This window comes from Balaenoptera borealis (assembly GCF_965194805.1).
Source record: "Balaenoptera borealis genome assembly, chromosome: 6".
NCBI lineage: Eukaryota > Metazoa > Chordata > Mammalia > Artiodactyla > Balaenopteridae > Balaenoptera > Balaenoptera borealis.
Window position 1 is genome coordinate 120,920,020 of NC_138863.1, and position 23,555 is coordinate 120,943,574.

Consider the following 23,555-nt stretch of genomic DNA (forward strand, 5'->3'; position numbering starts at 1 on the left):
ATGACAAAGGAGGCAAAGATATACAATGGAGAAAAGACAGTCTCTTCAATAAGTGGTGCTGGGAAAACTGGACAGCTACATGTAAAAGAATGAAATTAGAATACTCCCTAACACCATACACAAAAATAAACTCAAAATGGATTAGAGACCTAAATATAAGACTGGACACTATAAAACTCTTAGAGGAAAACATAGGAAGAACACTCTTTGACATAAATCACAGCAAGATCTTTTTTGATCCACCTCCTAGAGTAATGGAAATAAAAACAAAAATAAACAAGTGGGACCTAATGAAACTTCAAAGCTTTTGCACAGCAAAGGAAACCATAAACAAGACGAGAAGACAACCCTCAGAATGGGAGAAAATATTTGCAAATGAATCAACGGACAAAGGATTAATCTCCAAAATATATAAACAGCTCATTCAGCTCAATATCAAAGAAACAAACACCCCAATCCAAAAATGGGCAGAAGACCTAAATAGACATTTCTCCAAAGAAGACATACAGACGGCCACAAAGCACATGAAAAGATGCTCAACATCACTAATTATTAGAGAAATGCAAATCAAAACTACAATGAGGTATCACCTCACTCCTGTTAGAATGGGCATCATCAGAAAATCTACAAACAACAAATGCTGGAGAGGGTGTGGAGAAAAGGGAACCCTCTTGCACTGTTGGTGGGAATGTAAATTGATACAGCCACTATGGAGAACAATATGGAGGTTCCTTAAAAAACTAAAAATAGAATTACCATATGACCCAGCAATCCCACTACTGGTCATATACCCAGAGAAAACCGTAATTCAAAAAGACACATGCACCCGAATGTTCATTGCAGCACTATTTACAATAGCCAGGTCATGGAAGCCACCTAAATGCCCATCAACAGACGAATGGATAAAGAAGATGTGGTACATATATACAATGGAATATTACTCAGCCATAAAAAGGAACGAAATTCAGTCATTTGTTGAGACGTGGATGGATCTAGAGACTGTCATACAGAGTGAAGTAAGTCAGAAAGAGAGAAACAAATATCGTATATTAATGCATGTATGTGGAACCTAGAAAAATGGTACAGATGAGCCAGTTTGCAGGGCAGAAGTTGAGACACAGATGTAGAGAATGGACATATGGACACCAAGGGGGGAAAACTGCGGTGAGGTGGGGATGGTGGTGTGCTGAATTGGGCGATTGGGATTGACATGTATACACTGATGTGTATAAAATTGATGCCTAATAAGAACCTGCAGTATAAAAAAACAAACAAAACAACTAATACTAAACTTTCATTGGGTTATTTGTATGGAAATATGTTAATATAAATGTTTCAGACATTACATGAAATTTCTAAAAATCTTATATTTGTATTTGTATGGAAATATGTATGGAAATATGTTAATATAAATGTTTCAGACATTACATGAAATTTCTAAAAATCTTATATGTTCTGGTATAATGTTATAAGTAATAATCCTAGTTATTACTTTAAAATGTATATCTCAGAAATAACTAATTTTCTTGTCAACTGCATTATTATGAACTTTCATCAAATCTTTAACCGTGGTCATTTTTAAGTCTTTTGTCATTTACAGACAGTTCTGGGTGTACTCTGATGATTTTGCAAATATGTTCCTATAAAAGGGTTTCATCTTCAAGAAATTCATGGAAAAGACTCTGACAAGTACAGGTTTCTGGTAACTGACTGTACTGCTGAACTGAATGAATAAGCATTTTCAGAACTCTAATGAAAAACTGATGAACTCATAAAAGTGCTAACAAAAGATCAAGATGAAAAAAAAAATGAATTACATGGGACTGAGTGAACTGATGAGGATGAGTATAATTTTTGTGACTTTCTGTCTGAATTAAAAAAAAAAAAAAATCCCACAAGGACTCAGAGGCAAAGAATATACAAATCAATTTTCACTGCAAAGTAAAGGAGCTGTTACAGTGGAGGATTACTGGACTGAATGTCAATATTATGACATAGTATGAGTGTGTTTCATGTTTGGTAATTGCAATCATTGTTGCTTTTGTTGTGGTCATCCATGTACAATGCTTGGTGTCAGTCTATTTATCTCTTGTAAAAATAAAATACAGTGTGTGTGTGTGAAAAAAAAAAAAAAAAAGAAAAAGTGCTTTCTGAGGCTCACACTTACATTTCATAACGAGATATGGTTACTATCACCACCCCCAACATTGCTTGAATTCCTTTTAAGAAGTTTCATACAGGGAATTCTGCGGCAGTCCAATGGTTAGGGCTTGGCGCTTTCACTGCCTTGGCCCGGGTTTGATCCCTGGTTGAGGAACTAAGAACCTACAAGCCACCTGGTGTGGCCAAAAAAAAAAAAAAAAAAAAATTCTTTTTTTTTCCCTACAAGAAATTTCTTTCGGAGTGAAGTGGTAGGTAAAATTTTACTTCCTCTTATGAACTATCATGATTTATCTTCATGGGCATTGAGAAACCACTCAAATGATTCTGTTACCATTTTTATTTTGGTTGTCAGGATGCTCAGAAGTAAAGTCCTGGAGGACCTTCTGGACCACATATTTGTCTTCTCTCTCTCTCTCCCTTTCTCTCTCTCCCTCTGTCTCTCTTTTTCTCTCTCTCTCTCTCTTTTTTTCTCCAGGCTTTAGTTTCCAAGGTTTAACTCTATGTTTACTAGGTTTAATATTTATGTTGTAATTAATATTTTACTATTTTATTGCATAATTAAGTAAGTAGTGCTGGAAAGATTCTAATTTTATTTTATTTTATTTATTTATTTTTTAAAATATTTATTTAGGCCACACCAGGTCTTAGTTGAAGCACACGGGATCTTCATTGGGGCGTGTGGGATCTTTTTGTAGTTGTGGCATGCGAACTCTTAGTTGCGGCATGCAAGTGGGATCTAGTTCCTTGACCACGGATTTAACCTGGGATCCCTACATTGGGAGCGCAGAGCCTTACTCACTGGACCCCCAGGGAAGTCCCAAGATTCTACTTTTAAAAGCATGATAAATGAAGGATCATAGAGAAGGTGATATTTGATAAAAACAAGAAGGAGGTAAGAGAGGGAGCAACGTGGGGTGGAAATAGCAAGGAGGAATGGCCCAGAAGAAAAGACAGCAAGTGCAAGTGCTTTCAGGAAGGAGTGGGACACAGAGTCTTAAAGAACTGTGAGCCAGCCAGTGTGGACCAGTGGAGGGTTTGAGGTAGGGAGGCATATGAGATAAGTGGGGCAGGGTTAAAGATTGTGTCAGACCCTGTAGGCCATTGCAGTGATTTTGGCTTTCACTTGAAATGATGTAGAAAGCTACAGAAGGGGAGTAAGAAGGAGAGTGAGATGATATAACTTACATTGTAACAGGAATATTCCAATTGCAGTGTCAAGAATAGACTAAAACATTGGGTAGTAGGCACGATAGAGTCAACAAAGTCCAAAGCAAGGAGACAAATTAGAAGACTTCCCTGGTGGCACGGTGGTTAAGAATCTGACTGCCAATGCAGGGGACATGGGTTTGATCCCTGGTCCGGGAAGATCCCACATGCCGTGGAGCAACTAAGCCCGTGAGCCACAACTACTGAGTCTGCACTCTAGATCCCGTAAGCCATAACTACTGAGCCCACATGCCAGAGCTACTGAAGCCCGCGTGCCTAGAGCCCATGCTCCGTAACGAGAGAAGCCACCACAGTGAGAAGCCCGCGCACCGCAACAAAGAGTAGCCCCCGCTCGCCGCAACTAGAGAAAGCCTGTGTGCAGCAATGAAGCCCCAACGCAGCCAAAAAAAAAAAAAGACGACAAATTAGGAGGCATTTCAGTCATCCATGTCAGGGATGATGCTGGCTTGTTACAGGTTGGTAGCAGTGGAGGTGATGAGATGTCTTTGACTGTGGATGTATTTCCATGGCAGCACAGGTACCTGATAGACTTGATGTGCCATGTGAGAGTAAGAGAGAAGTCGTGGACAGCTGGGCTGGAGCAATAGGAATACTGAAGTTACCCACACGGAGATGGAGCTCTGTCTGGGACACGCTCAGCTTAATGAGCTTATTAGAGTGTGGATGTTTAAGCAGAGATCTGGAGACGGAAGTTCAGGTGACAGGTCCATGGAGGAGGGTCATCATCTGGGGAGACAGCAGCGTATAGATAGATTTCAATGTCATAAGACTGATGGGATCATGAAGGAAGTGAGTCTATTTAGAAGAGAGAAGATGTCCAAGATTGAGTCAAGGAAATGAGGTGGATCCATCAGAGAAGATGCAGAAGCAATGGCCAGTGTGATAGGAGGAAAATTTGGAAATTTTGGAAATATCCTGGAGTCAAACAAGCAAAGACTATTGAAGAGGAGGGAGCAATCCACCTAGTCAATGTGAATGGAAGCTGGAGAATCAGCAGTTGCATTTATTAGAGCAATACAGGTCTCAGTGGTGACCTTGATTGGAATACTTTCTTCATGAAGCAACAGGAGAAGTTAAAAGCCAAAGAAGGTGGGACAGAGCTGCTTAAGAAAAAGAGGATGCCTAAGTATCAGGAGAGAAGGGGTCAACATCGATCTGGAGAGTCTAAGTCAAGACTGAAGCCTCTGCCTTCAGATTTTGGAGTAGGTGGAAACAGAATCTTAGTTCAAACAAGCTTACAAACAAGGAAAAATTTCTGAGAAATTACTTTGAGCATAAACTAGTGTTTTAGGCTGAACTTTACAGGACACGAATGCGTGGTATGTGAGTGTTTGAGGCTGGCTTATGGGGTTAAGCAACAAATGAACACAGACTCTTTCCATTTGGGGTATACAAGTAAATGTAAAGAAAAACATATTAAATATAATTGTGGTTATCTAATCCAAATTTTCACGAGACAACATTTTTAAAAAGAAAAATGCTCAGATTAATTATATTGTGGCATTTTAAATATGTCTTGGGTTGCCGTCATTTTATCTTTTAAAAACTATCCTTCTAGATTTGACCAATCCCCTATGTTTACAGAAAATCAATTTGATTTTTGGACTGCACATTAATTTCATTTCCTAGCATAACGAAATTCCACTGACCAATTTCATTAGCCCTGAAAAGTGAATTGGTCATTTTGGGTCAGAAAACTAGCATTAGGCTGAAAGACAACAAATCTCCCATTACTTTGCCTTAAAAAAAAAAAAAAAGAGTTCTCTGGTTTTACTGCATCTAGCGATCCTTTGGGTGAAAAAAACATTCTGTCCCAAATTCTGTGCCAAATTTCATCACATTTCCTTCACTGCACAGCTTGTTAAATGTGAACAAGTGCCTTGGATTTCAAGGCGGTGCTAAGATCCTCACTTAAATTGCCTTGGAACTTGGTGGCCCCTGATTAATCCAGTCATGGCTAGACATTTTGTGTGATACTGTTTACACAGTTGATAGAAAAAACACATCTGTGCAGCAAGGTCTGGAATGCATAGTGAAACAGGAAATACAGACTTTTAAACGTGGCCATTAAAATGTCCCAACGGGAAGCCTAGAGTATAGGTGTTACTCTTGTTATTTAGGTTATTTTTAAAGCGCTTGCAAAGGAGGACTGTTTAAGCAGAGTTAAATACCAGGCTGACTTTGGACTTCATTCTCCGAGGGAGTTGTTGAAAGAATTTGAGCATGAAAACAGCATGATCACTTCACTCTGGTGGTTCTTTGGAGCACATACAGGAGGAAGATGAGATTGCTGACAAGGAACTAAGAGGTTATTGAAATTGTCCAGATGCAAACAATGCACAAGACCTAGGAGGAAAGAAACAACGGCAATGGCGATTGAGGGGATTTCACTGCGTTACTTTGCATTTTGCTGTGTCGTTGAGTCTAGAAAATATAAGTACAGCCCAATTCTCCTAGGGTTTCCTATTCTAACATCCTGTTCTAACATCTGTTTCCTTACTTTGTTTTGGTTAGGTGCTCCAATATTAAATGCTCTTTCTATTTCTTTGAGCTGACGAAATTGGTGCTGCTTCTTCCCATTTCTAAAGAAGAGGGGCTTATGAACCGTAGCAACTAGCCATTCCTTTACCCAATTCGGTAATCTGAAAGTTATCTTGGACAATCTTTGCTCACTGTATAAATCCATTTTTCTTTTACCAAATCCCAGAAATAAGAGGAGACATCAAATTCCTTCCTAAGTGGTAATTATATGTATCTCGCTCCATGTGGCTCATCTTATGGTAAAATTGAGATGTTACCACTTTTATTAAGCAAACTGCTCTGGCATAGTTGACTAGGGTGGAATGTGGTAGACAAAGATTCCTGATATACTGTTGGTTTGTGTTTTGAAAGTAGATATTGAAAATAGTTCTGCTTAGAAAGTCTAAGCCGGAGGGTAGTATATGGTGATGTATCTTACCCATAATGGTTTTAAGTAGAAATGAAAATTTTTTTTGGATTGAATTTTTGTAGCTGTTATGTTAATCTTTTTTTTCTTTTTTATAAATTTATTTATTTATTTTTGGCTGCATTGGGTCTTTGTTGAGGTGCACCGGCTTTTCATTAAGGGGGCTTCTCCTGTTGTGGAACACAGGCTCTAGGCGTGCGGGCTTCAGTAGTTGTGGCATGTGGGCTCAGTAGTTGTGGCTGGCAGGCTCTAGTGTGCAGGCTTAATAGTTGTGGTGCACAGGCTTAGTTGCCCCGCGGCACGTGGGATCTTCCCAGACCAGGGCTCAAACCTGTGTCCCCTACATTGGCAGGGGGCCAAAAAACACAGAACTAGTTTCCAGTTTATTGAGTAAAGCCTTGTTTCCTGTGCTATGCTTTGCTTGATGTGCAGATAAGCAACAGAAGCCCATTATTCCTCTGTAAGTGCTCGCATGTTTGCATCTTCTGGCCCTTCTCCATGCCCCATCCGTAGGAGGCAGCCAATAAATTAATGCTGAAACTGTATAAACTCAATAGCAGTCTAATTTGGCATATTGATATGTCATTTAAAAAAAGCTCTTACTCATAATTAGTATACTAAACGAACCATTCATTTAGGAACAAAAAGTTCCACGTGTACCCATTTATCATTTTCTGAGTTTCCACTGTGTGTGGAAAGCGATAATTACTGCTGGGGTCTTCTGAAATGAGGACAGCACTGCTTTCATCCTCCAAGACTCACAGACTGATGGAGGTGACAACTGGATAAATTTTTACAAATCAGTTTGAAGTGTTGCAATAGACATGTGCAAAGACTCATTACGGTGTGCCTAGAAAGACCCTGTCAAGCCCATTTCAACCTAGAAACAGAAAGTCATAGCATTGTTTTGCTAGAGTTGGAGGCTGTTTCAGAGGTCATGATGCAAACTTTTAGTCTCTCTTGCCAGACAAGTTAAATAAAAACATCTTTACAATGAATCACAAGCAAGTAGTTTGGACAAAGACACCGTCATTTACCAGCTTAAATAAACAATCATTATTCAATAAATAATTATTGAACACCTATTATGGCCCAGATACCTCTATTTATAGTAGATGTCTCTAGATACAGTATTTAAGTTAAAGAGCTCAAATACTCAAAATTACCTGAATTCAATGTATTGACTGTCTGTTTATGTATTCTAGTGTCTTATGTTCTAACTCTCTTACATTGATCAATTCTAGTTTTCAACTCTTATTTGCCTCTTCCCTTCCAAAATATTTCTTGCATGATAAGTTTCAACTTTGGATTGGAGTAGAACTGACCAGAATTTTTTTCTTTTTCTTTTCTTTTCATTTATTTAATTGAAGTATAATTAATTTAAAATATTGTGTTAGTTTCGAGTGTATAGTTAAGTGATTCGTTATACATATATATATTCTTTTTCAGTTTCTTTTCTATTATAGGTTATTACAAGATATTGAATATAGTTCCCTGTGCTATACAGTAGGTTCTTGTTGTTTACCTAGTTTATATATAATAGTGTGTATATGTTCATCCCAAACTCCTAATTTATCCCTTCCCTGCCTTTCCCCTTTGGTAACTGTAAGTTTGTTTTCTATGTCTAAGAACCTGTTTCTGTTTTGTAAATAAGTTCATTTTTATCATTTTTTAAAATTCCACATGTAAGTGATATCATATGATATTTGTCTTTGTCTGACTTACCTCACTTAGTATGATAATCTCTGGCTCCATCAATGTTGCTGCAAATGGCACTATTCCATTTTTTGTGGCTGAGTAATAGTCCATTGTGTATGTGTGTATATATATATATATCACATCTTCTTTATCCATCATCTGTCAATGGACATTTAGGTTGTTCCTCTGTCTTGGCTGTGGTAAATAGTGCTGCTATGAACATTGGGGTGCATGTATCTTTTCAAATTAGAGTTTTCTCTGGATATATGCCCAGGAGTTGTGTTGCAGGATTATAAGGTAACTCTATTTTTAGTTTTTTAAGGAACCTCCATACTGTTCTCCATAGTGGCTGTACCAATTTACATTCCCATCAACAGTGTAGGAGGGTTCCCTTTTCTCCACATCCTCTCCAGCATTTGTTGTAGACTTTTTAATGATGGACATTCTGACTGGTGTGAAATGGCACCTCATTGTAGTTTTGATTTTCATTTCTCTAATAATTAGTCATGCTGAGAACCTTTTCATGTGCCTGTTGACCATCTGTATGTCATATTTGGAGAAATGAGAATGGATCAGAATTTTAAAAGAGATGACTTTAGGAGCAGGTACACTGGTGAGTTGTTCACATTCTCAAGAATTTTCCAATCCAGAAATAATAATTTTTAAAAAAAGAAATGGTGACTGAACATTAATGAAGACCATGAAAACTCTAGATATTTATGAATAGCCTCTAGGTTCAATAGAAAGAACAGGTCCTGGACTATAGGCTCTTCTCAGTAAAGGAAGAAGTGCCCATTTGGGGAAGTAAAACAGAAGAGAGTGTTGAAGTAATGGCTGTGAAGAGGGCAGCTTGGATAGAAAAATGAGAAACATTCTTTTTCACGTGAAGAATAAGCTCTGGTTACTTTCTTCCATTTTGGGAGAGTTAGAGTGGATTAGACTTAGTAAACTGCAGCCATTATTATTAGAGCCACGTTCTAGTAATTTGTTTGAAGACTCCTGTAGGCAAGAAAGCCTCATACGCTCTTGAGTGAAGAATAGTTCTTCCAGATGGGGGAAAGTGACTCCTTGGTGGAACTCAGGCAAAGAGAGGATGGAGGAAGAAAAAACTCAGAAGTCACATAAGAAATCTGATTTCTGGTAGTGATAGAAGAGCTTAATTAGACTCACCCTATAACTGTAGATGATAACTATAAAATGTAGACAAATAATGTGAAAAATACAACTATGTAAAAGCCCTAGAGAGCAAACATGCAGAAACAGGAGTGAGATGAACAAGTTGGCAGCATCAGGCTGGAAGGTACCCTCTGCTGCCCCATACTTAGTTTGCATGAGTCTCCAGCTGCAGAAAGCTGCTCCTTATTGGCACAAGTTGTCAAAGGACAAAGTTCAGGCTGGCAGAACGATGATAAAATTATGGGGGAGTTCTTGGAAGAGGGGGAGCCCCACAGAGAGTGTGAATTCCCTGATCGGCACATAAAAACCACCCAAATCTTTGGGGACTAGGAGCTATCTTACAAGGATGTAAGCAAACCTGCATTTTGCTCCGGAGGGAGACACTGTCTCTCTTCATCAAGGCTGGTCATTACATAAACATCCTTCAAAATATAGTCCAGAACAAAAGGCAGTCAGTTTCTCTGCTCAAGGTGTGCAGGGATTTGAGAGATCCATGAAGAATTTTACCCCTACAGTAATGTCTTTATAAGCTTAAATTCTTAATAAACGGAGTTGGAATGAAAAAAAAAAAACAACAACTACTACTTAAAGTAATAATTATAACACTGTAGTATGGGGTTTGTAATGTTTATAGGTATAATATGTATAATAATTATAGCACAAAGGATGGTGGTGGTAAATTGAACTATGATATTAGAAGATTTCTACATTTTTTTTACATGAAGTAGTAAAAATTAAGCCCACATAGGTGGTTAAGATACCCATTGTAATTTCTAGTGAAACCAGTAAAAAATAATGCAAAGAGATTATAGCTAAAACATCAACAGAGGAATCAAAATAGAACATTAAAAATATTTGACTAACCAAAAGGACTATAACATTACATATGTAATTGACATAAAAATAACACCTGCAAATCGATAAGAAATGCATTAAAACCCCAGTAAATGAAAGAAGCAAGAAGTATAAAGAAAGAATCTACCAAAAAAGAAAATAAAGCTATCAGTAGAAATGGGATAGAGGCAATTTATGAAGGAAAATTTCAGAAGAAAGTTTTGAAATTATTAAAAGCAAAGCTGTTCTGTTATTTGAAAAGACAGCCAGTAAAAAGTCTCTTTGGAAGATATTTTTCAAAATTTCTAGGACGAGCGATGTCTGACATTGAATTTAAATTTTTTCTTGGCTTATGCTAAAGTGACCCTCTTCTACCTTCAAACCCTCAACAAAGGCCAGCGTACTCAAGAATCTTGTGTTAGTTATGTCTGGAGAAGTTTAACTACCTCTAACAATGTAATATTTCCCACTACTTCTCTTCGATAGTGACTACTGTTTAAACCAATGCGAACCAGTGGTCTACTCCATGCCTATCACTGTGCTATGACCTTCAGGTGGTTTATTTTTAAATCTGGATTTACTCCCATTTTATGGAGGCCTAGGGAGCTTAAGTGACTTACCCCAAATCACAGAGCCAGAAATTGGGTGGGTGAGTTGACCCTTGGTTCTCTGACGTTAGTGTCAACACATGTAATCATGGGGTTACGCTGAAGGAAGACAGGTGACACCACCACGGCACAAAATAGGCTAAAACAGGATAGTAGCTGCCTAAGGACCCAAGCGCTATGAATGGGAGCAAGTGTTAGGTGTGAGTGGAAAACAAGATCACTGCACGCTGGAGAATGTTGAAATTTCCAGGTAGCTGCTGTCTGGTTTACAAGAAGATTATGATTAACATGAGAGAATGATACAATTATAGAACAAAGTGGGATACAAAATTGAGGCAGTATCCAAATGTGACTAACATACATTTATTTGATCTTGCTCATACAAAAATAATGTAGGAATTCAAGTTGAGAAAGAAATAAAACCCGAATAGTTAGTTACCGTCTGTGTTTGGACAATAGAATCACATTGATCTCGATTGTTCTTTATTCTGTTTCATTTTTACATTTTCTACCATGAACATTTACTATCTTTGTAAGCAGAAAATATATTTCTAAAAGGAAAAAAAAAAAAAAGAAAGCACCATCATTTTGGCCGTTCCAGGAAGAAATGTAAAAGAATAAACATAATTTCATCAGGCTTTAAAGAATATCTCTCATGGCAACTGCTTCTGAGAATCTGATATATTCTCTGAGGGAAACTGCTCATTAAACAATTCTCAATAATGTGGTGAAGAAATACAGCAAAGTTATTAAAGATATGATGGCTGTCCCAGGGTACACCTACCACAGGGGCTAGAACCACTCTTTTAAATATATTTTCATTTGACTACTGCTCCGACAGACTGAAGCCATATTACCATACCTAATTTTTAAAACTCTTTTTAATAGGGGTCATTCTTCTTGCCTTGCAAACTGGCTCATTTTATTACTTTGGAACCTCTGTGGAGCCTGATGATTTTACATTCTTTTGATATTTTCATATGGTTTGGTTTTCACTAAATCAAAGGATATAGTAAGATAGTGATGACTTCAGGGGCCTTCTGACACCTTACCTGCTCAGTGGTTGCTGAAATTATCTAAAAGTGTATACTTGTTAATTATACAAATTACAGAAAAACTTTAAGATACAAAGAACCTGGAAGAGGTCAGGCATGGCAGTAAATCATATTAAAGTAGAAATGTCTAATTATCTATCTATCATCTATCTATCTATCTAATCTATCAATCTATAATTTTAAACAATTAGAACTAGTGGGGATTTCAGGAAGCCCCAGGTTCCTGAAACAAAGATATATTATGGTGAGGGAAGTAAGCAATAGAGTTTTAGTATTCTTGCTTCATTGAGTACTAGTACTTATGTTGTCTATTAGACAGTTCTGCCTCAGTTTAACCCTAACCAAAGGAGTTTGTATGACTTGAAAGGCTGTGAAGAAATAGAGCAGATATACCTGGGTTAAAATATGCTCTCTGTCTCCTCTAGCTGTGTGATTGAAGGCAAGGGATTCAATCTCCCTCAAGCTCAAGTTTCTTTACATGTAAAATGAAGGTGATGTGAGCCACTGGTCTACTCTATGCTGCACACTGTGCTATGTATGTGTGACATCAGTTTTATTTTTAACCCGGATTCACTCCCATTTCATGGATGAAAAGGTAGGGAAGCTTATTGATTTGTTATGAGGGTTAAATGAGAGAAGTTTTCTGAAGTACAAGGCCTAGGGTTTCATATCTCATAGGCATTCCATAATTATTTGTCCAGCCCTCCAAATCCATTTCACAATGCACCCCAGGAGACTGTAACTTCTTAAGCACTATTTATTTTCTGCCTGTAAAGATGCGCTGCTTCTTCTCTCCCTGGTGAATTTCTATCCCATATTTCAGGTGTGTATTTTATCTACCACATCAGTCTTATATATTCACTCTATGAACACTGATTTTTCCTTCTATCAGATTTCTGTATCTAAGAATGTATGTCCCTTGGTCTGGCTCTATACATCATTCAACCAGAATTTTGGTCTATTTTGTAAACTTTGGAGTCCTTGGCTTAGAGTCTAATTTTATAATTTACTATGTGAAGAGCCACAGCAAAATATTGAATCTCTCTCTGTCCTCATTTCCGTATCTGCAAAAGAGGGAGGACCTTCGTTAAATGCACCTTGAGGACTATTGTAAGGATAAAATTTAAAAATGTGTGAAAACCCCCAATGCGTGTATGTACACAATGGATCATCTACACGTGCTAGATCTTGTCCCTAATTGTCCCAAAGAACTCTAATATTTTTGAAGCACAGATGATTTCTTATTTTTTCTTTGTATGTCTCACATGCCCATTGTCATGAACTGCTCTGGTCATATTGAACTACTTGCAGTTTCCGACGTGTGCCATTCTTTCCAACAGATGCGTTTTGAAATTATTGACCTGACTCCTTTATCCTTCACCACTCAGCTCAGGCATCACTTCCTCTTGGAAGACTCCTGGGACCTTTTAAGCTGGGGTTTCCCTCCACTCCTCAGGCACGATGCATGTCTGTCATTGTGCTTATTACACTTTATTACCTATGCACATATCTCCTTCCTCTGGTGGAACAGGAGCCTCTTGAAAAGTGATTTATTTGTCCCTTTATCCTTGAAGCATAGTTCAGGCCATGAAACATAGGTGCTCCATGAGTATTTGTTGAATGGATGAGTTGAATGAATGGGTACAAAACACGACTGTCAGGAACGGAGTGCTATCACTGGGTAGAGTCTCCAGCTGGACCCTGGGATGTCTGATTGCCAATGGGTACACTCAGCATTGAATTACGCAGCATGCTGTTGGCATTTTTGGTGATCCTTTTCTTCTTCAAACTCCCAGATATGGCAAAGACACATGACCAGTTGGCTCACTGGTCAGCCATCAAGATGACCTTTGGAAATTTAGCCGCAAGGGATAACTTGCCTTTTTTGGCTGGTGGTTTACGTAACTTACAGATACTGCAATGGTTCAGATCTCACTTATTTGTATGCATGCCATGGCTGATCTAGAAAACATATGGCATTTTGAAATATTGATCTCTTCAATGCCAGTGAGTAAGAGATATTAGTGTATCCTGGGATTCCATTTGTAACCGTGGGATTACAGTCAGAGAAGTAGAAAATTGGAATAGAGCAAAATTCATGTGAAGTGGAAAGTACAGCTGGCAGTGGTGTTAAAGAAGGAGAATGACAAATAAGGGAAGCATTATTTTAAAAGGTGACTCAACCATCAAGTGGGAAAGCAGCAGTCAAGTGAATAGGCTTTCGTTGCCTCAGCTTCCTGTGCCTCCAGGTTGGTTTTGCAGACTTAAATTCAGCACAACAGCTGGAAAAGGCAAAACAGAACGATTTGGAAGGAGGGAAAGGTGACACCCCTATGGGTTCCTGCCACTTCTGCCAAGCAAGTAAATGGGAAGATGAATTGGAGAAAGAAGTAACTGTGGTGAGGAAAGATTGAAAAAAATAATAGAACATTTTCCTAATGCTTATTATTATACCTAAACTGGACCTTTTAAGTCTTCCAATGTCACTTTCACCATGAAACCCTTCTAGACCCTTCCTGGCCTGTTCACTTGCAGAGCGAATCCTCTTTTTTCATCGCTAAGCTTGAAGATTCTGCAATAATGCCCTGGACAATTGACTCCATGTGTGTCTCTGTTGCCTCAGCTTTGTGCAGAACCTAGGTTTGATTTGATTTTGTGCTTCCAGAGACAGAGAACCTAGCACATTATCTGGCACATAGAAGGCACCCCAAAATACTTTCTGATTGAATGGCTGGGTGAACACATTTAGAAGAAATATATTTAGTTGATATTCTATCCACCGGACCTTTAAAGTATCTCTGTCCAAGGATTTAGTCCTGTTCTCAGGTGGGACTGGCTCCTCCTTGATTGTAAGGAGAAAGTTAAACCCCAATGTCTTTGTCTTTTTTTTTTTTATATAATTTTTTTTTTAATTCACGTTCTTTTATTTATTTATTTATTTATTTTTGGCTGTGTTGGGTCTTCGTTTCTGTGTGAGGGCTTTCTCTAGTTGTGGCAAGTGGGGACCACTCTTCATCGCGGTGCGTGGGCCTCTCACTATCGCGGCCTCTCTTGTTGCGGAGCACAGGCTCCAGACGCGCAGGCTCAGTAGTTGTGGTTCACGGGCCTAGTTGCTCTGTGGCATGTGGGATCTTCCCAGACCAGGGCTCGAACCCGTGTCCCCTGCATTGGCAGGCAGATTCTCAACCACTGCGCCACCAGGGAAGCCCTGTCTTTGTCTTTAAAAAGGAGGAAATGTACTAGATAAACAGGAAAGGAGACTGATGGGAAAGAAGTACCTTAGGTAATAGATGTAAGATGGAGGCATGACTCCTTGTTAGCAATTCTTGTTTCTTTGGTTCTTCTTTCTCTAGGAACCTTTATAGGTCAGGGTCTATCTACCATGTTCCCAAAATCAAGTCATACAGTATTGCCTGAAGACTTGAAATATTTTTACATTAAGTGGCAGAGAATAACATTCAGCAAATATTTAACTTTCTCTTCTACATTTATCAGTCATGTTTGTTAGAGAGGGCCATGTGGGTACTTAGGTCGATGAGCGATTGGCAGGTGATGTGGCTCCATTGCAGGCTGAGGCAGTAAGAAGTCCATGTGCAATTGGCCGTCCTTTTCCTCTTCCTGTTCCAGCAACTGAGGGGGATGCATATTATAAATGATGTTCTTTCTAAAAGAGGAGGGACCTCCCTCAGCCTGGATCCTCGAGTGATTTTTGTAATAGACACCTCACCAATCCCCTGGGGATGTGTAACATAAGGGAGAATTAAGCTTGTGCATTAAGTAACCACACTTTTGGAGTTGTTCGCTGTGGCATCATAACCAAGGCTCTCCTGACTCCTACCCACCACTTATACATTTTCAGCAATTTCTTTTTGCACGTGCTTTCCGCTATACTTTCCTCTGTCAATCTGATCTTGTCTTTTCTATATCTTTTATTCTGTAATGTTGTGGACTGATTATTTTTGAAATATGATTTGTCATTTTTAGGAATTTGGGGTGGGCAAGGGGGCAGACATATTTGCTCAGCCAGCAATTTTAATGCAGTCTCAGAATATACGTGGATACATTTATGGATTTGGGTTCCTTAGAGAAATGAAGCTGCTTGAAACACATTCCTATCATTTGAAGGAGACTTCACGATACAAAGTGACTGCTCTTCATATCATGTTATTTTGATTGAGCAAAATTATCACATACCTATTTAACGTCTAACTCTGGGCTTGGTAGGGGTTATGGTGGGGAAGGGAGGGTGGCAAGAGAATTTTAAATCATAGCTGCTATTTTCCCTCCTCCTACATAACCTTTACAGTTTTGAGAGGATGAAAAATATTGTGCAGGTGAAACATTAATGTAACAAAGCAGGAAAATTTTAAGTGATGTCGAGTCATCTTCTATTGAGGCTCAAACACATAGATAAAAGTGAATCTGCTTTGAAGTAATTGAACTTGACCAACTTATCTCCTTTAACCACCATGGTGATCCCTTGGACAATTGTTCTTGGAGACCCCCTCTATTTCTCTGCTGGCTCTAAAGTAATATGAGTCATAGTAGGTAAGGTGGATTCTGGGAGGGACTGTAATTTGAACTTGGCCTTCCTTGGTACAAGGAAGGGGGTGGGAAGCCTTCAAGGCTTTGAAAAAAAAAAAAGATTAGAATGGAAAAGGTATGGAAATGGCTAACTGGGTGGACCCCCGGGGATATAGGTTGGAAAACAGTAGAAGTGTTCTAGGTTTTGGTGGGTCTTCTTATTCTCTTATCAGAAACATGACTCTTCATTATTTAATGTTTTTAGTTGCTTAATCTTGTGCGTTCTCTACTGCCAATTTTGTAGTTTCTATGCAGTGAATAAAATGTAGGAACATTTCAATTTTTACCAAGGTATCTGGCTTTCAGTCATTTCTATAGCCATATGAAGCTACAAGTTTATTTCCTAATCTCTCTTTATCATCATCTATCCTTTATTCTTTTCTCTGTGACTTTTAGTCTGACTCTTGACACCAGGTAGACACACAGGCTGATGTGTAGCAACAAAATCTCTATGAGGATCACCCATCATCTGGATAGAACCATGCCAGGATGTTTATCCTCTCATGTCAATTCCTCCATTTATTCCACAAGTGTTAACTGTCAGAGATTGTGCTGGATATTAGGGATATAAAGAAGAACAGTGCATTCTCTGCCCTCATAGTCTTAGAATGGAAATAGCCTCATAACATCCTGTAGCACAGTGGGATAATTATTTTAGAGTTAGGATTAAGAAACAGCAGATGACAGCTCTTGAGAGCTCAAGTTGAAAACTGGCCTGAATTTCATGTGTTAACTGATCTGTTTTTGACTTCCTCAACTGGACTGGTACTGAAATATTGTCTTTTGGGTTAGTCTGATCCTGCTGCCTAAAAATGGACTCAACCTCTATCACTGGGGATGTTTAAACCAGCCACCTACCACATGAAATAAGAATCAGGATGCAAAGACTCCTCAAAAGAGTTTTGGTAGGATTGTTACCAAAAGAAGAGGAAAAGGATATCAAAAGGACAAAATTAGCAGATGCCTACAACTTGCGGTCAGCCTTTCTGAAAAGAAGTCTAGGGAGCCATGGAGCAGACAAGTTCAGAAGGGAGAAACCTGAGGGTAAACTAGACACATCCTGAGGGAAAAAGCAGGTATGTGGAGTCATGACAGGTATTTCCTTTCTTTCCTCCAGATCCATTCTGCACCCTTCTCTCCACCCTGTTTTATGTTGGAGGAAAATGACTATCACGGGCTACACTAGCCAACCTCCCTTGCCCCACACCTTCCACAATCAGAAGATGGAAAGATGGGAATAGAGAGAGATTGAGGTGTTTATTCCCTTTGGTCCTTCCCTCCTGTGCTCAGGTGGCAGTGATTGTGTTCTCCAGAAAGTCAGAGCTTCTGTCTCATTATCTTGTCCTACAGCTACAGCTACTGTTACAATATGACTATTACCTTCAACAGGGTCTAGAATTTTTTCCCCCTCTCCTTGCCCTTTCAGCCTAAGAGGTAGAGTGGCTCCCTGCTCTTGCTGGCCCTGAGGTGCTTTACCATTCCTTGTTGGTTTCCTTTAACTTTGTTCTCATCATTTAGGTAGGTGAAATATTACTATGCTTGAATGGATCCTGTCTCTTGTTGGGTCCTTGAATGCAGGATGGGACATTGTTGGATTAAGAAACAACTAAGGATAGGGAGCCCAACATTTGGAGACCATGGAACCAGATGATGGGTAACAACTGGGTTGGGTGGAGTCCCAGCAGGCTTGAGAAACATATTGAAAGGAGCAGACAACACACACCCAAGTAAGAGAGGGAAGGGCTGATGGCAAATAGTAGTAGGGCTACTGCATTGGAAAATTCCAGTGTTGACTTTTCACACAGTATTCTAAGTAAAACAATTTTTTTTCCATTGGAGACCACCTTGGGGGGGGGATAGGGAGGGTAGGAGGGAGACACAAGAAGGAGGAGATATGGAGATATATGAAGATGTATAACTGATTCACTTTGTTATAAAGCAGAAACTAACACACCATTGTAAAGCAATTATTCTCCAATAAAGATGTTAAAAAAAAAAAAAGAGACCTAGTCTTAGAGTGGAGCCTGACAAGATAAAGTGAACTACCTTTCCTAGAAATACTGAGGTGCTGAAGAACTTGTCCATGTAGGATTGTTGATTAGACAGGGTCTTTGAAGTTACAAACACCACAATTGATGGGAATAACACTGCTTTTAAAAATTATATTGAAAACATACCAACAGCTCTTCCAATTTCTTCATTTCCTTTGGTAGGTTATTTAAGCTCTCTAAGCCTCAGTTACCTCTTCTATAGACTGGGAATAATGATATCTACCCCCATGTGCAGGCTAATCTTGTAGCAGCTTATGGAAAGTAGTCTCTGCTCAAAAGTGGTAATAGATTTCTGAGCACAGCAAAGGGGGTCTTTGGTCCATTATGTGCCATTTAGTTAGAGGTTTGTGAGGTGCATTCTCTTGTCTGCCATGTGGCAGAAATGTGATTTTAAAAAATGATATACAAACAACCAATGAGTCATGAAGAAATCAAAAGGGAAATAAAAATCTTGAAACAAATGAAAATGGAAAAACAACATATCAAAACCAGAGGGATTTTGCAAAAGCAGTTCTAAGAGGAAAGTTTAGAGTGATAAATGCCTACATTAAGGAAAAAGAAAGATTACAAACAACCTACATTTACACCTCAAGAAAATTAGAACAACTAAGCTCAAAGTTAGCAGAAAGAAGAAAATAACAAACATCAGAACAGAAATAAATGAAACAGAGACCAGAAAAACAACAGAAAAGATCAATGAAACTCAGAGCTGTTTTTTTTAAAATTAATTTATTATTTATTTATTATTTATTTTTGGCTGTGTTGGGTCTTCGTTTCTTTGCGAGGGCTTTCTCTAGTTGCGGCAAGTGGGGGCCACTCTTCATCATGGTGCACAGGCCTCTCACTATCGCGGCCTCTCTTGTTGCGGAGCACAGGCTCCGGACACGCAGGCTCAGTAGTTGTGGCTCACAGGCCTAGTTGCTCTGCGGCATGTGGGATCTTCCCAGACCGGGGCTCGAACCCATGTCCCCTGCATTAGCAGGCAGATTCTCAACCACTGCGCCACCAGGGAAGCCCAGAGCTGTTTTTTTTAAAGATTGACATAAAATTGAAAAAGTAGTTAGATTAAGAAAAAAAAAAAAGAGAGAAGAGACCAAATAAAGTCAGAAATGAAAGAGGAGACATTACAACTGATAACACAGAAATACAAAGCATCATGAGACTACTGGTAGCAATTATTTGCAAATAATCTGGATAATTTGGAATATATGGATAAATTCCTAGAAACATACAACCTACCAAGACTGAATGATGAAGAAATATAAAATCTGAACAGCTCAATAATGAGTAAGGGGATTAAATCAGTAATCAAAACCTCCCAACAAAGAACAGCCCGGGACTATATGGCCTAACTGACAGGTTCTGTCAAACATTTAAAGAAGAATTAGAGCCAATTCTTCTCAAACTCTTCCAAAAAATTGAAGAGAAAGGAATATTTCCAAGTTCATTTCACAAGGTCAGCATTCTCATAATACCAAAGCTAGAAAAGGATGCTACAAGAAAAAGAAAGCTATAGACCAATATCCCTGATGAACATAGATGAAGAAGTTCTCAACAAAATACTAGCACACCAAATTCAACAATATATTAAAGGAATCGTATACCGTGATAACATGGGAATTATTCCTGGGATGCAAGGATGTTTCAACATTCATGAATCAATAAATGTGATAAAACACATTAATAGAATGAAAGGCTAAAATCATACAATGATCTCAATAGATGCAGAATAAGCATTTGACAAAATACATCTTTTCATGATAAAAAAACTTAACAAATTGGGTGTAAAAGGAATGTATCTCAACACATAAAGGCCATATATGATAAGCCCATAACTAACATTATACTCAATGGTGAAAGGTTAAAAACGTTTCCTCTAAGATCAGTAACAAGACAAAGGTGTCCACTATCAACACTCTTATTCAACATAGTACTGGAAGTCCTATCCTGTTCAATCAGGTGAGAAAAAGAAATAAGAAAGGAAGAAGGAAAATTTTCTTTGTTTGCAGATGATATGATCTTATATATAGAAAATCCAAAAGACTCCTCCAAAAAACCCTTCAGAACTGATCAACAAATTCAGTAAATTTTCTGGACACAAAGTCAACATACAAAAATCAGTTGCTTTTCTATATATTAAAAATGAAACATCTGAAAAAGAAATAAAGAAAACAATAAAAGTATCATAAGTATTTTATTGTCTAACATTAAAAACAATAAAGTACTTAGGAATAAATTTAATCAAGTTGAAAGATCTATACACTGAAAACTGCAAGTCTTCAATGAAAGAAATTGAAGAAGACAAAAATATCTGGAAAGCTATCTCATGTTCGTGGATCAGAAGAATTAATATTGTTTAAAAAATCCGTACTATGCTAAGCCATCTGTAGGGTCAGTGCAATTCTTATCAAAATTCCAATGGCATTTTCCACAGAAATAGAAAAAGTTATCAAAAAATTTGTATGGACTCACTATACACACACACACACACACACACACACACACACATATATATGCAAAGCAGTTCTGAGAAAGAAGAACAAAACTGGAGGAATCACACATCCTGATTTTAAACTATACTCCAAAGTTCTAGTAATCAAAACTCTATGGCACTGGCATAAAAGTAGACACATAGACCAATTGAACAGAATTGAGAGCCCAGAAATAAACCATTGCATTTACAGTCAACTAATATTTGACAAGGGAGCTAAGAATACTCAATGGGGAAAGAAAAGTCTCTTCGATAAATGGTATTGGATAAACTGGGTAACCGCATGCAAAAGAATAAAATTAGACTCTAATACCACCCACAAAAATTAACTCAAAATTGATTAAAGACTTAGATATAAAAACTGAAACTGTAAAACCCCTAGAAGAAAACCTAACGAAAAATCTCCTTAACATTGGTCTTGGCAATGATTTTTTGGATATGATACCAAAAGCACAAGCAACAAAAGCAAAAATTAATAAGTGGGACTACATAAAACTAAAAATCTTCCAAACAGCAAAAGAAACAATCAACAAAATGAAAAGGCAGCCTACTGAATGGGAGATAATATTTGCAGATTGCATGTTTGATGAGGGGGTAATATCCAAAAAATGCAAAGAACTCATACAACTCAGTAGCAAAAAACAAAACAAAACCCAAACAACCTAATTGAAAAATGGGCAAAGGATCTGAAGAGACAGTTTTCCAAAAAAGACATAGAGAAAAGTTCTGTGCTCAGCATCACTGATCATGAGGAAAATGCAGATCAGAACCACAATGATATATCACCTCAAAGCTGTTAGAATGGCTATCATCAAAAAGACAGGAGATTAAAAAGGCAACTCTTGTTAGTGTTGGTGACAATGTAGAGAAGAGGGAACCCTCATGTACTGTTCAGGGGAATGTAAATTGGTGAAGCCACTATGGAAAACAGTATGGAGTTCCTCAAAAAGGTAAAAATAGAACTACCATATGATCCAACAATTCCCTTTCTGGGTGTATATCTTAAGGAAATGAAAACAGTATTTTAAAGAGATATCTGCACCCTATGTTCATTGCAACCTTATTTACAATAGTCAAGATATGGAAACAACCTACATGTCCATCAACTGTGACTGAATAAAGAAGATGTGTGTATATGTATAATGGAATAATATTCAGCCATGAAAAAGGAAAAATATCCTGCCACTTGCAGCAATATGGATGGACTTGAGGGCATTAAGCTTAGTGAAATAAGTCAGAGAGAGAAAGACAAATACTGCATGTTGTCACTTATATGTAGACTATAATTAGGAGCCAGACTCAGAAATAGAGAGTAGAGTGGTGGTTACCAGGGGCTGGGGGTGGGGGAAATGGGGAGATGCTGAGAGATGTTTAGTCAAGTGGCCAAGACCGATGGGTACACGCTTTTAGGTATAATATTCTATTATATACAGATCTTCCTCTGTTTTCGATGAGTTTATATTGCAAGTCAAAAATGCATTTAATACACCTAACCTACCGAACATCATGGCTTAGCCTTGCCTACTTTAAACATGCTCGGAACACTTCTATTAGCCTACAGTTGGGCAAAATCATCTAATAGAAAGCCTATTTTATAATAAAGTGTTGAATATCTCATGTAATTTATTGAATACTATACTGAAAATGAAAAGCAGAATGATTATTTGGGTACAGAATGGCTGTAAGTGTATTGGTTGTTTACCCTTGTGATTGTGTGTCTCACTGGGACATGCAGTTTGCTGCCACTGCCTGGTATCAGGAGTGAGTATGTACCGCCTAATTCTAGCCCTGGAAAAAAACTGAAAATTCAAAGTACAGTTTCTACTGCATGTGTATCCCTTTTGCACCATCGTAAGTAAAAATTGTAAGCAGGACCATCAGAGTCGGGGACTGCCTGTACTTGAAAGTTGCTGAGAGAGTACATCTTTAATGTTCTCACCACAAAAAGGAAACAGTAAATATGGGATGGGATAGAGGTGTTAGCTAGTTCTGTGGTTATAATCATTTTGCAATATATAAGTGATCAAATCAACACAATGTACACCTTTAAACATACACTATATGTCAGCTATATCTCAATAAAGGTGGAGGGAAAATGGTATACAAACTCAGAGCCCAACTAATCATCAGGCTACCTTGTTTCTGAGTGACCTGAATTAAGGAATCCAGGTACATTAAATTCTTCCTGAAGAAGGGGCAGAATCCTTCTCAGAGTCTGAGCCTGAGTTTACTGGCCAAAACTGAAGGTAAAATATTGCAATGGGGAATAGGGCTTGCTCAGTCACGTTATTATCATGTGGATTATATTATAGGGCCAAAACAAACAAACAAACAAACTGATGAACAGCCTCATGTCTAGAATTATTTAGCAGTGCTGAAGAGCATCAACAGTTTAGTAAGGCAAATCGGTTTCTTAGCATTGCTCTAATCTCAATCAAGCCATCAGAATCATGAAACTCCATAAGCCTCCATCAAAGTTCCTGTATTGTTTTCAATATTCCGAGTTAGCTTGTTGTTGCATAAGAAATTTGGATGACAATCTGTGTAATCAACTTAATAATTCATTCAGAAAATGGACTTGTGACTTTTTGTATTTCTTTCAAGATTCTCCCCCCCCCCCCCGCCACCGCCCCAGAAAAATCAATGTTAATGAGATTACATTAAGAGTTACTTTTCGTGAAGGGTTTTATTGGAAAGATCATCTCAGTAAGGACATTATCT

General features: G+C 38.2%; 1 long non-coding RNA gene across 1 annotated transcript in view; it reads right to left on the reverse strand.

The window, feature by feature from the left end:
• Positions 1-204: 204 nt before the first annotated feature.
• The window catches only part of LOC309631477, a 504,817-nt gene continuing 481,466 nt past the window's right edge, over positions 205-23,555 (reverse strand). The window contains exon 2 of the long non-coding RNA XR_014246295.1: positions 205-1,445. This is a non-coding gene — a long non-coding RNA (uncharacterized lncRNA). The remainder of the gene's footprint in view (positions 1,446-23,555) is intronic.